General features: G+C 33.6%; 1 long non-coding RNA gene across 1 annotated transcript; it reads right to left on the reverse strand.

Moving 5' to 3' along the window:
* Nucleotides 1-6,247: 6,247 nt before the first annotated feature.
* On the reverse strand, nucleotides 6,248-7,927 carry LOC129871636 (uncharacterized). Its single transcript, XR_008762282.1, has 3 exons — nucleotides 7,766-7,927; nucleotides 6,682-7,006; nucleotides 6,248-6,571 (listed from the first exon to the last, which is right to left on the reverse strand). It is a non-coding gene; the product is annotated as an uncharacterized LOC129871636 (long non-coding RNA).
* Between the last annotated feature and the right edge of the window lie 438 nt (nucleotides 7,928-8,365).

Here is an 8,365-nt window from a genome sequence, read left to right on the forward strand (position 1 = left end):
AGCTTCGTTCTCTCAGGTATGTAAGGCTTCAATGAGAGTATTCCTTCCACTCTCATGCCTAAAGTATTTTTATATGATAAATTATATTTAAAACTAGAGTTTTACTCAATCTTTTCAAGCTATGATTTTTATGTAAAATTAGAGTTTTTATGAAAGATTTCTTATGCATCTCACCGAATTACTATGAACTATATGATTTATTATATGATTATGATTCTCCAAGCATGTGTCAAGATTATTTATGAAGTTATGAAATTTACTTTTGAATATTTACAGGTTATGCATGATTTCAATAAAGTTTTCTAATGTTTAAAGTCCTATGTATAGAAGTAAAGCTTTGTTTTTGAAAGCGATATTTGAGCACTGTCTCACAACACTTATGATTCAAGATATGATATTTGAGCTTAGTCTCACTTATGATTTAAGATATGACTTTTGAGCTTAGTCTCACATATGATTTAGATATATGGACAGTTTTATACTTATGAGCATTAATATGTATTTATGTTATTTTGGGAGGACTATTTAGCACCGAGTGGACTTTAGGGATGAAGGTTTCCGTTAACATCCACGGACCTTTAGTAGCAATCCATAAGTCCTATAACTATGTGCCACCGTAAGACTTGAGTATACTGCTTTATCGGATAACTCCATATGGCCCTAAGAGGCACACACTAGTGAATCTATATAGATATGTTATGGTCATATACCCTGGCAAGGTATAGGGCAGCCCGCCCAACTGGTTAACTGTTGGACATCAGGAGCTCACATGGTGTATGTCGGTTATAAGAAACTCCCCAGTTTAATGCACTTTTTATGATATGATCTTCACTTATTATGGTCATATAAAGTATGCTATTTTATATGTATGTTTATGAAAGATTAATGAAATAGACTCGTCTATATATATGCTTTTAAAAGAAGATTTTGAATGGTATTTAGGCATGAACTCCAACTGTTTTCTCTTAAAGTACTCTCACTATGTATATGTTTTTTGAAAACCTTATTCCACTATTCCCTTCATGATATGTTATATTAGTATGTTGGTTCTCCTTTCATACTGAGTACATTCCACGTACTGACGCATACTTTCTCTGCACTGTATCCTTTTGTGATGTAGATTCTGGCGCACATTCTCAAATATGTGGCTAGTGAGGTAAAACAATTCCAGTCAGCAGTGAGTGAGTCCTCTTTATTCGGAGGCTTCATGGAGTAGTTTTAGTTAGTTCTTTTACTAAGCAATGGTAGTCGGGGATATGTCTCGATAAACTTATTTCTTTTAGTTCAGATGTTAGAGGATTGTTTCAGACATTAGTTTTCAGTCTTCATGGATATGTTATCTTTCTAATAAAACCTTTTATGCATATGTTCCATCTTTCGCATAGTTTTCTTATGATATGCTTTGATGTATTATGCCAAGGGTTAGCTTGGGACCACTCGTGGTTTTAAGTACCGTGTCTCGGCTAGGGTGTAAACTCGAGTCATGACAAAATGCTCAAATACATTTTTGCATGATAAAATCACTATCTATCCAATGACACGTAAAAGCTAAATAATCATTTTTATTTATAGCACGATTAGAAGTAAGTGAAACTTTACATGGAAGATTTGTTAATATCAACGTAAATAATATGCATATTGTTCATGAAGTCTAAAAATATCTAATCCGCAAGTGCTTTTAGGTTCTAGGAATACCGTTAAATATGAGATTATAAATTAATTGTATATAATGAATAAAAGCATCAGAAAAAGTAAATAAAAAAAGTAGACAACTCATATCTATTATTTTTTCTATCTCTTCACAGTCCTTCATTTTATCATACATCCCCATTAATTTTCAGGTCTGTTTTTTTAATTTATCTTGAACTGGCCCAATAGCACCCCCTTTTCGTTCTCCCCAACCAGTATGAAATTTATCTATATTTCTAGTCAATTTATCTGTCCCACATTTATTACCCCCAGTCTTATACTCAAACATTACATGACAACCTTTACATTGAACTTTATTTGTTCCAGTTATGTGTTCAAAATAATGTCATACTAAACTTTTTTTCTTTCTTTTATAGGTCGTGGAGGAAGATTAGCAGTTCTGTCTTGAGCATTACCTATATCTACATCAGGACTAGTTGGTATAACATCCACATCATCATTATTATCTTGTTCTATTTCTACTTCGAATTCATTTGGCTCTTCTATACCGTAAGTTTCTTGATATTCATTTTCATTCATATCATGTGCACCTACACCTATTTCTCTAAATTCACTAGGTGGTGTTTCATACATACGAGAATAATTTCTACTTGTACTATCTCTATCGGAAATACTTTTTTTCTTACTACCACTACCTCTGGGACATAAATTTTTAACACTTTTACTTTTATTTTTTAATCTATCAATTATGCAAGTTAAAATAATAAAATTATAAATACAAAAATTAAATATTTAAATATACCATAATTAATTTACTAAATAAAAGCAAGAGAAGGAACGATTATATCAAATTGCCGGAATCAATTAAAGAATCATAAAATTGATGAAATGTTGAACACTTGACAGTTGAGAACTTCCACTTGATGTTGTTAATTGTAAAAAAAAATAAAAATTTGATATCACTTTAAGAGAGAATTAGATGATTGTTGGTGGAAAAAAATAATTAAATGGTGTAGGTATTTATAAAAAAAAATTGATTAATAATTTATTTTTTAAAAAAAAAACCATTTTTGGCCCCAACGAACACATTCTGAAAAGTGTCCCAATGGAAATATTAAAAATTAAAAAAAAAAACTCCTATCGGGTCGGTCCGGACCCGTGGATCGGTGGGCCGGCTGTTAGTCCCTTACCGGGCCGATCTAACTAGGCCAGAGCAAAATATTCACCGGACCGGCCTAGTCCATAAAGATGTGGGCTGTCACCGTGTCGGGCTTACCGGTGTCGGGCCTCTACTAGGTTGTCCACCGGATGGACCTGTAACACCCCCTTAAAACGTTGTATGTGGTATTTCAATTTTCGATGAAAATGATACTGCTTCTGTATTTTGGGTATAATTTTTTATAGATTAGTCTACATTAGGTGATTCAAACTTTTGAATAACCCCAACGGCATTACCTACAACTTTCATGAAGACCATATCTTAAGATTCGGAGTATACGTAGGTCAAATAAATTAATTGCTTGCAAGACATGGTGCTGTGATGAAATGAAGTATTTTTTGAAACAAAATCATATCTCACGGTAGGAATCTCCAAATTGGTTGATTCTTGAACGACATGAAATTATACTTCTAGATCTACAATTCATATGAAGACACCAAATCCTAATTAGGAAGTTATCTTGTTCAAACGCAGGTCCGAAAAAGGGTATTCCATTAAAGGAAGATTCATCTCACCAAACATTGAAAGATCTAGATCTACTTGACATCACCCATGATATCAATAGTCCTCTATTTTAAATCATTCATGAGATCACAATTCTCCATTGAATTTTCAAGATCATCCTTTGTAATTATTTTTATTTATTGTTAGGTCCCTCCTCCACGCCTATAAATACCCACCTTATTTCCTCATTTTATTCATCAAGCTTTCTCAAGCAACTCTTCTATCTATACACTTCTTTACTCATTCTCAAATATAGTTTTAGTTTTTAATAGTGTAGAAATACTATTTCAGTGATTCTTATACTCCGATTAGTATAGAAAACGCTCCGGCGGGGAGAAAAGGCTAGGAGTTCAAGAGTGGTCATTGAGTTCTTCAATTTACAGTAAAGCTTCGAATTCCAGGTATGTAAGGTTATTCATAGCATTGGATTGAGTTCGTTCATGCGTCCACTATTTAAATTCATCGTAATTGAGTTATAGTTGAGTTTTACCCAAATTTTGAATTCTAAATGAATTAATTCTTCTTCTATTAAGTTAAATATATTTATGAATTGAGATTATTATTATTATTATCTCTCATATTATAGGAATTATTGTTCATGGCTACTTTCCTATGAAGCATAATTGATTTGATGTTCATGAATATTTTTACAGATGCTTTGAGTAAAAATATTGGCTTTTAATATTTATTGACAAAAAAAGTGATTTGAATTAATACAATATATGTATTTTATTGAGTTTTGAAAAAGCAAAAGAATTGAGTTTAAATGAATTTGAGTAAATGATGTTTTGAGCAAGATGTTTTGATGAGATGTAAATAATGTTTTGAAGTGTAATGATTGATGAAGAGGTAATAAGATGAGTTTGATCATTACTTTTCAGACATTTGGTGAGTTCTTCTTGTATTCAGAGGAATTCTTTATCCTTTAATTATTGTTGAGTATTATGTTTCTTTTGAGGTAGTCATGGACATGTCATTGGCACCGTCTGATAGCGTTAGAGGCTTCATAAATAGAGTTTGATGATGTAATTGGAGTAGTTCTCCTTTGAAACTACTTCTTCTAAGGATTATTTCTTTTATTTGATGTTGATGATGGCGAGCCCACATAAGTATTATTATTTTTATTTAAGTCTTTCGCTGATGAACGAATGAATGATGAGACCAAGTGGTTCTCTCGGAGGCTAGAGATGGTTTCTGAGTACTGGTCATGCCTAGGGTACCCTCTCGGGGCGTGACAAATTTGGTATCAGAGCACAGAGTTCAAGAGTTCTAGGGTGTCTATGAAGCCGTGTCTAATAGAGTCTTGCTTCTGTTGGGAAAATGATCTGTGTAGGTAATACCAGCAGTTTGCAATATATTTTAGTTATGTCAGTACGTTTACTTTAGGTCTAGGCCTCGCTATGCGTGGGGTCCGAAAAAGCACCGGACCACAAGATCTGTTGATGTAGCCTTTTTAGTACTTTTACTTTAGGTCTTATGTTTTCTAAGTGTCTCTTAGTCCTGTGTTATCTTTATATGCCAGTAAAATATATTGAGAACTTATATATTGCTCCTTCCTCTAAGCTTATATTATCAGGGAGCTTGAAACATAGATCCGCAGGATGGACTACCTGTCGGTGACCGAAAAGAAATAAGTGTTTTCGCTCGGTCAAATATTATTATCACTTCATAAGCCCAGCATTTAGCACAACCCTCCGGAACGTAATTCTATGTGACCATGTATACAGAAAGTCTATGGAAAACTCGACTACACCAACTATTAACGAATATCTATGTAGGGACAAAATGAGCTCAATATCAATCCTATCATTTAGGTAAAATCTACTCTCTATCCTAATTTATGTGACACCGCTTGACTAGGCATAATAAAGTTTTAAGAAATAAAACAACAGCAGCGTACCAAGTGTGATCCCACAAGTGGAGTCTGGGGAAGGTGTGGTGTATGCAAACCTTACCCTTACCATTGTATATAGAATATTTCCAATAGATCCTCAGCTCAAGAAAAGCGTTCTTCAAAACAAGTTTGAGAAAAATACGAGTAAAAAGCTAAGAAAGAAAGACTTGTAATTGTGGTCTAAAATAACATTTGTGGCTGTAAATTATTTTCATTAAGGTTAAAAGAGGAATTTTAAAGTTAAATTATTTTTAATTATACTAGATGGAGGCTGTCCGTCCGTGCATAGCACGGGCCCAACATGTTAGGTATAGTCATCTTTTCAAAATTTGTTTTAGTTTTAGAAATTACGCTCTCAATCAACAACTGAAACATCTATGATTTCTCTCTACATTGTCTAAATCTTGAGTGAAATAAATGCCACAACCTAACATCAACCATGTCCACAAACAAAAAGACACAATTAAAATCTAAGAAAGTTAAATAACACCTCATACGCTAATCGTCAATACTACTTCTCGTGGTGTAGAATTTGGCAAGAGAACACCTACAGAGATAGCAGAGAAAACATAAAAGAAAATAAGAAATGATAGAGACCAAGAATCCATTAAATTGAAAATATTAACATCCCATCAACAAGCTATAAGAAACTACAAATCTATTCCTCCACAGGTTCCTGCGCTCTTAATTCTGTTAGCTGGAAAAGTGACCGGCATTTACAGCAAAAATTATTAAACACATCTAGAAGAAATTATAGCTGGATTGGCATAATATATAAGAAAAGGTATTTTATCTGGTTTGATTAGCCTAATAGGAAAAATCTACAGAAATATTTACCAGTGGCAATTGATAAGAGAGACATATATCTAGGACAAGTCATGTATAGGAAGTAAGGATGGAAGCTAAAAACATGACTTGATCTTGTGACACCAAAATTGGCTTTTTATTGTCCAAGTCATAACCAATCCCTTTCTCTGCCTCCTATAACTCACACAATAACATAAATCAAATTCAAAAATATATGAAAGGAAATAAACTATGCATCTATAGTTACAATTTAAGCAAAAAAACACAAACAAAAGGCCAATTTGCACATATCATTCTTTGAATTGTAATAAAACAAGCCCCGGTTGTACACTGTCGGGACCACCTTCACAAAGTTAATGTTGCTCACACATCAATATACAACTGCTAAGAAGAAATGGAAAGAGAGAGAGTGCGAGAGCAGACAATACTGAAGAAAAAGTGCAGCGAGCAAGCTGGTGAGCAAGACGAAGACCATTGGAGCTGATCATTTCAGTATACTGGAAAAAGTTAAAGCAAGAAAGAAAGTAGAAGGGTTAGAAATTGCTCTGTCAAATATAGAATTTCATGTCCAAGACAAGCCTACACATAATTTCTGCCTTCTGCTTACCTTAAAAAGCTGAAACTTTGGCCAAGAAATCTTATCATTCGCATAAGTTCACATAAAATGCCAGTTGAAGACTCTCTTGTTCTGTCCATGATAGTAGTCCCAATGATATGACCTTCTTGTGTCATTTTGTAAGGCTATGTTTCGCAGAATCTTGTTTTTAATATGGCGCGTCAGCAACAACTCCTCTCTTTTATCAGAAGATATTTGACTATATGTATCACGTCGTTTGAGTTGCATTGCAACCTTCATTTTTTCTGCATATAGATATTTGTTTGGTTCTTTTGAATCCATCAGCTATGCAAATTGAAGCACCTATCTTTTTTACCTGTAGATATTTACAACACAAGTTCTACATGAAATATTGGTAAAGGACAGAAATTATTGGGGGGGGGGGGGGGGAGCTTCAACTTCACTGTGTAAACGTTTATAAAAGTGCACCGCCAACTTGAGTGCGGCTATATTTAGTCATTCAGCGGGAAAAGGGTATAAAGAGCACAACCACTCTGTTTTTCCTTTTGACAAATGGTGTCAAACTGAAGATACTAAAAAGTTATTAACAATTTCATTAAATAGACATAAAATATGTGACGGTAAATCAAATTATCATCACGTATTAATTACCTTGGAAATGCTATAGCGATTCATAAACTTAATCAGCTAACCCGAAATAGGAGAGAAGACATTAAAATAGAGGCAAGGGTACTGATGAAGGTTAAGAATCTTATTAGTACTGATGAAGGTTTTTATGCAAGGGTACTGATAAAGGTCTTCCAAACTTATCTTTTCACTCTTAAGAGGAAAGACTTTTAACCATATACCTATTCTTTGTCGCCGGAATTTTTGCCGTAACTACAGTCCACAATGGATTCAAATTTAGGGTATATAGTTATTGACCAATAACAAACTAGAAAATCTGCGAAAAGCTACAAGCACAGACCTCCGAAATAGGATGACTAAATTATTTATCAAAAAAATTAAACACAATCAGTAAAACAAAAAGAAGGAAAATCTGAAATATAACATGAAGTAAAGTCGGAGGAAAAAGATTAAGGACATATCATGAGAAATCCGAAGGAGCTATTACCTGAAATCAGTGGAAGTGGAAAGAGCGAGCTCCTTCGGATTATAGATAGAGGCAAGAACAACGAAGATGTGAGGAAGCAAAAAGAAATCCCAATTTTCCCTCATTTACGCTAGGCATGCATGTTGACCTCCTGTTTGGTTCACCTCCCTCTTATAGAATAGTAGAATGTATCTTGTAGTTTAGCTAATGCCTCTAACTAAATGATTGTGTACAACCTCTACAACGTTTATAATTATCATTATATAATAGCATTACATACAAAAGGTATTTTGTGTACCATCACCTTAGTTATAATATTACACGGACTTGGGAGATTGAAAATAAATACCTCTTTTGAAGTTATTTTCAGCCTATTTTTGTCCATCTGAAACCATTCATTTTAAAACTAAAATACTTGTGATGGAAACATTTAAGGACGATAAAGTTTCAAATCTAATTTCAAACACCAAAGGTTATGAAAATGAAGTTTACTTGCTTGGGAAAATATGGAAGAAAGAAGCCGCACAAGGATTTCAATTTGAAACATACCCTAGACTAAATTAAAAGTTCAACACATGCAACAGTTACGCCCTTGATGCAATAACACATAATGCCCTTTTG

The sequence above is a fragment of the Solanum dulcamara genome, chromosome 10, assembly GCF_947179165.1.
Source record: "Solanum dulcamara chromosome 10, daSolDulc1.2, whole genome shotgun sequence".
NCBI lineage: Eukaryota > Viridiplantae > Streptophyta > Magnoliopsida > Solanales > Solanaceae > Solanum > Solanum dulcamara.